This window comes from Centruroides vittatus, unplaced genomic scaffold, assembly GCF_030686945.1.
Source record: "Centruroides vittatus isolate TY-2023 unplaced genomic scaffold, ASM3068694v2 contig_329, whole genome shotgun sequence".
Taxonomy (NCBI): domain Eukaryota; kingdom Metazoa; phylum Arthropoda; class Arachnida; order Scorpiones; family Buthidae; genus Centruroides; species Centruroides vittatus.
In genome coordinates, this window is record NW_027122113.1 from 4,592,104 (window position 1) to 4,598,626 (window position 6,523).

The 6,523-nt window shown below is 28.8% G+C and overlaps 1 long non-coding RNA gene across 1 annotated transcript; it reads left to right on the plus strand.

The window, feature by feature from the left end:
• Positions 1–4,596: 4,596 nt before the first annotated feature.
• Positions 4,597–6,486, plus strand: LOC136973829 (uncharacterized). Its single transcript, XR_010880557.1, has 3 exons — positions 4,597–4,662; positions 5,361–5,465; positions 6,357–6,486. It is a non-coding gene; the product is annotated as an uncharacterized lncRNA (long non-coding RNA).
• Positions 6,487–6,523: the final 37 nt, after the last annotated feature.

Consider the following 6,523-nt stretch of genomic DNA (forward strand, 5'->3'; position numbering starts at 1 on the left):
TGCAGGGCAGAGATCAGGAATCTTTTCTAACTAGAAGGATTCACCCTACTTCAGAAAGACCTAATGAGCCTGTACAATGTATTGCAGATTGCATAATTATATATATTTAATATACATGCACCAATAATATAAACTATACTTAATTACATATTTTATAGGAGTAGAGAATGGGAAATATATTTTCATAATGTAGATTTAATTTTGCTGTCTTGAATTTTATCATACTATATTTTGTCTAGCATTAGAAACCACAAAATGTCACAGGTTCTCCAACCATGGTGTAGGAAAACAAAGTTAATGACTACCATTAACAAAGTATATACATTATACTAAATAATATTAGTTAATGGTGATATCCCATTAACTGTCAGAATTATTATTACTGTTTGAACAAAATATAATTTTTAAAACTACCAGCAAAATTATTTATTAACATAACATTACTTCCAGGATTATGATGGATAAAATTCATGAAAATTATTAGAAAAAAAGAAACTGCAATCTTAAAATGAAGTATATAGTGAAATTTAACAATTGATATGGTGTATAACTTTCTCTGAGGAAAAAATTGACTATTGGCCAACTGTTAACGTCAATACTTAAAGGCGATTTCACGGGTAGCGATGCTAACGTGAGTCTATCATAATATATTATTTACCAAATGGTTTTCTTTAAAAACAAGCAATTATATATTGTGACATGGCCACAATGTTGGGCTGCAATTTTTAATTTTTTAATTTAAAATATATCCTCACCTCAAAATAGTAGTGGGTTGCCCCTGCACATCACACTTTTCCTTTAACAATACAGTTGTGCCAGTCATATTTCTAACACCTTCCAGGGGAAGCTTTTAATTTAACGCAACTTCCGGTTTGCATCGGAAGTTCCTCTTAAGTTCTTTTGCCCCTAAGGTTTCCATATCGGGTTCCGTTCTAGAAATTAAGGAAAGACAGATCGACGAAAGTGAGAATTTATAGGTCTACAAATTGCAGTCCAAAAATCTTAATATGTAAATCTTATTACTTTTCATAACTTGAAAGAATCATATAACAAAGTAAAAAAAAAAAAAAATGAAATAAGTTAATAACAGTGGCATGTTATAGCTTCACGAAGCCCATTTGAATTAGGGAGGCCCCACGTATAGTGTTGATATCAGATATTTTTCTTTGGGAGAATTTTCTTATAAAAGATTGGTTTGAGGCTCCAGGCAATTGCATTTTTTGCTATAGGATAACACGCCACTGGTTAACAAAATTATTTTTGTATATTTTTATTGTTAGATATATTGTTTTGTGTATAACATTTCTGTTGCAAATTTAATTTTGTTCATACAATACATGCGTAAGGACTTAAATGATACATTAATACAAAAAAAGACAACGTTTACATACAAAATTAATTTAATTATAATGAAAATTTTAATTGCAAAGTTACTTTAATGCTACTCTAAATACGTATTCAACAATTTATTTTTATTACAACTGCCACATAACAACATACGGCACACTAAATATAGCATAATGGCACCCGTATTCGACTGTTTTAAACTTTGATATTTTTTATTAAATTATGTAGTAGCACAAAAAGAAAAATTTATAGATGAAAATCAAAATTATTCTATACTTGTCATGAAAACAAAATACAGTCAAATACCAGAGCAGTCGGCAATAGGAGCCCCACCCTACGGCAGCAAAAAGCTTCATATAATACTTTATAAATATTTTTTGCTTGTTGTAAAGAAAACATTGAATTTATATACCATTTTAGGATACTATTCCTAGCTTTTTCAATCATTTAACATTTCAGGAAGCAAGTTTTAAAGGGTGTAAATAAATATGTCTAGGAACAATTCCTTGTAATGTTTCTAGGACACATTTCTTTTTAATTGTTTTTACTCAAATACCAACAACTTGTAAGTGAACTGGGATGATGATAATGTTTGGTAGAGGTAAAATGTTGTCTGAAAGAAAGGAACAATTATTTTTTCCTGAAATTAATGTTGATTTTTGCCCATTTTTTATACCCAATATATTATCTTTCTTTTTGCCTCTACTATTTTTGCTATTCAGGTGAGAGACTATCTTCTAGAGTCCTCTCCGTCCAATGAACACACGATTGTAGAGAAAAGTTTCATATTAGTCTAATAAAATGATCCGTACAAATATCAGTTACCCGCTAAGACGAGTGCAGGCGTATAATCCATTCAGTAGGACAGTATCTTCATATACTTATTAAAAGTTATCTTTTGAAGTGCTTTTAGGTTTTTCTCGTCTTACGTTTACGTTGGCGATTTTACAAAATAATTGAGATAAATTCGACCGGCAAAATCCATTTTATTGGGTTGGTAAACCCGACACCTCGACTTAATTTCGTAGATTTTGCTGCCTCCACTTTACAGATTATCCTTGGCATTGCAATAGATGTTTTCAATTTGATTAGAAATGGATTCCGTTTTATTGAGAGTAACAATTATTTTCATTTCAACTTTAATAATTAAAAATACCATACAATATAGTATACTGCATTCTACAATGAAAAAACATCAATTCACTCATTGCATGCAAATTAAATATAAAACAGATCATTAAATATTAAATATTTAATTAACATTACAGCGTAACTTTAACAGGATCTCAGGTAAGTTCTACTTCAATTTTTATTTTACATTTTAACATAAAACAATAATAGATAATTATATAGAATATTTAACTGTTATCTTACTTTTAATAATACAAATTTAATTGGATTATTTATAAAATATTATACAATTATATTTTCATACTTTATAACGAAAACATTACACATTTTCGGTAAGCAGCAACTAAGTCAGTTGCCGCATATCGAAAATACCACTTTGGCATAAAGGCCACATACCAAACAATTACGTATGAAGTATAATGAAACGATTCAATTACATTCACAGATCAAAGTAATATAAACATACACACCGATCCACATAAATAATACAACATCCAAATATCCGGGTTTATCGTAGACAGGACATTTTAATCTTAACATGTAGAGTAGAAACATTTATGTGACCGTAGGGCTGGTATTTCTTTGATACCGTGTCAGGATGACACCACTGTATCCTTATATTGATACAGATCTTATGTCGTAACGCGTGACGCAATTGTTGCAACGTTCCACGATTCGAATTCGTACCTCCGGCGTCATCTTGGAATAGAAAGTTTTCCGAAATTTGCGAGTTATTTTTCGCTCCATTTTGACATTTTTCGTACGAATTTTAATAACGAAAGTTTGCGTAACGTAGGTAACTTAATATTTATGCATTAATAAGATATCAAAATTGAATAACATAATTTATATTAGATACGTTTTAAGGCTAGATTTTCTACCTGTGAGGATACGGGATAGATACGTTTTTATAATACTATTTATAATATTTCATAACGATATTTCACCAAAAAAGGACTATTTTTGCATTTTAAACAAAACATTTACAATTAGTTAATATTCTGACGTAGATCTTATGACGTAACGCGTGACGCAATTGTTGTAACGTTCGACTGATTCAAATTCGTTCCATTTCGTATTGCCGGCGCCATCTTGGAATTGAAAGTTTTTTGGAATTGCGAGTTATTTTTTGCTGCATTTCGACATTTTTCGTTCAAATTTCAATAACGAAAGCCTACGAAACGTAGGTAACTTAATATTTTTCGATTAATAAGATATCAAAATTAAATAAGTTAATTTAAATTAGATACGCTTTAAGCCTAGATTTGCTGCCTGTGAGGATACGGGATACGTTATTATTATTTCGTTTATATTTCATAACGATATTTTACCAGAAAAGGACTATTTTAGCATTTTAAACAAAACATTTGCAATTAGTTAATATTCTGACGTAGAACTTATGACGTAACGCGTGACGCAATTGTTGTAACGTTCGACATATTCGAATTCGTTCGATTTCGTATTGCCGGCGCCATCTTGGAATTGAAAGTTTTTTGGAATTGCGAGTTATTTTTTGCTCCATTTCGACATTTTTCGTTCAAATTTCAATAACGAAAGCCTACGAAACGTAGGTAACTTAATATTTGTCGATTAATAAGATATCAAAATTAAATAACTTAATTTCAATTAGATACGCTTTAAGCCTAAATCTGCGGTCTGTAATTTGTAAGGATAGCGAATACGTTTTAATAATTCTATTTATCATAAATTTCTTAACGATATTTTACCAAAAAAAGGACTGTTTTTAGCATATTTAGTTAACGAAACATTTGCAATTATATAAATAAACAACAACTAACCCGTTACATATAAAGCCCAACAACTGCCGAATTATCGAGCTAGCAAATGGCTATAGTAATATTAATAATTAAAGTTAATTTGCTACTAGAGTTAGCCTAACTCTAGTAGCAAATTAACTTTAATTATTAATATTACTATAGCCATTTGCTAGCCCGATAATTCGGCAGTTGTTGGACTTTACATTTGCAATTAGTTAATATTCTGACGTAGAACTTATGACGTAACGCGTGACGCAATTGTTGTAACGTTCGACATATTCGAATTCGTTCGATTTCGTATTGCCGGCGCCATCTTGGAATTGAAAGTTTTCCGGAATTTGCGAGTTATTTTTTGCTCCATTTCGACATTTTTCGTTCAAATTTCAATAACGAAAGCCTACGAAACGTAGGTAACTTAATATTTGTCGATTAATAAGATATCAAAATTAAATAACTTAATTTCAATTATATACGCTTTAAGCCTAAATCTGCGGTCTGTAATTTGTAAGGATAGCGAATACGTTTTAATAATTCTATTTATCATAAATTTCTTAACGATATTTTACCAAAAAAATGGACTGTTTTTAGCATATTTAATTAACGAAACATTTGCAATTAGTTAATATTCTGACGTAGAACATATGACGTAACGCGTGACGCAATTGTTGTAACGTTCGACATATTCGAATTCGTTCGATTTCGTATTGCCGGCGCCATCTTGGAATTGAAAGTTTTTTGGAATCGCGAGTTATTTTTTGCTCCATTTTGAGATTTTTCGAGAAACTTGAATTACATAAACCCGAATAACGCAGGCAATATAAAGTTTTTTATTTATAAGCGATCAGAATCAGATAATTGTCGATAGAATATTAAATGTAAATGTCTTAAATTTTTATTAAAAATATCTAAGGATGTTTCCAGTTAGCATCGAATTAAATTATCGGATTATAAATAATATTAGCTTGTGTATTGTCTTATATTGTTTTCAATAAAACAATAAATGTCTTGTATTAGAAAATTTTTTTAATATTTAATTAATTAATTAGTTAATGAATCATCTTGATCTTTTCTATTCTTAATATTTAAATTCTTAAATTATTCTAGGAAGAAGTATCATTTTCAAATTTATAACTCACTTTCCGAAGAGACACGGAATCTCTTTGAAACTTTTTGTGCTAAGAAAATTAACAAGAAGCAAAACAAAGAAAGGTCAGGCATTTTTATTTTCATTCTAATACCATAGCATATTCAAATCAGATGAGAATAAGATTGTTTTCCATGTCTTATAAAAGTGTAGAAAAATATTTGGAATAAATTATATTTATCTCATATCAAGATAAATTATAAACATTTAAGAAAAACATTAGCAGAGAGTTTAAATCTTAATATAATCTTGTAAAATTATCAATGAGAATTTAAAATGAATTTATAATTTCTACCTATTGATAACAGGATTTATTAAAAAAAATTAATTCTTAGCTTGTTATTTCAATTAGTCAAATAGTATACACACTTATACAGTTTTACATATATAAGTATTATTGTGATGAAGGAAAATTTCTTTTCCAATTTAAGAACAATCCATTTTATATATAAAATTAAAACTTTAATTTATTAAGATTTCACTTGACTTTTGTAATATTTCCTTATTAAGAATTATTTTCAATTGAGGCAATTTAACACCATTGCTCATTCATAAAGTACAGTATGTAACTTAACAACAGGCAATACTCAAATCCACAGCTTTACACAAATGAAATCACACTACTACACTTGACTTATTTGCATTAATATCTAGAATGTCATTTATATAAACAGAAGTTCTATCTAAGCTATAATTAACACACTTATTTTTGCTTAACCCAATGTTAAATTTTAGAAAATTCAACAATTTTAAATAAACCATTTGTTTTCAAGAAGTTGTTTTATTTCTCTTAGCATATGGTTTCATTTTTATTAATACGTATATAAATTGATGAAAATGAAGCTTAACTAGAATTTGCTTATTTGTATATTAAAAATAGCTGTTTTTTCAACTCTTTTATGTAACTCTTGAATACATTGATGATTCTGACATTTTATTTTTTACATGTTTAATAGCTTTAACTGATTGTGAACACTTACAGCCAGGAGTTATGTGACATCATTTAGGCTTCTGATATACCACTACAGCAGCTATGTGACATGTATATATGACAATTACTTTGTGGATAATAAACTCATTGGTAAGTGGCTGGAAGTGATTAAATTTATTTTAAATCATTACT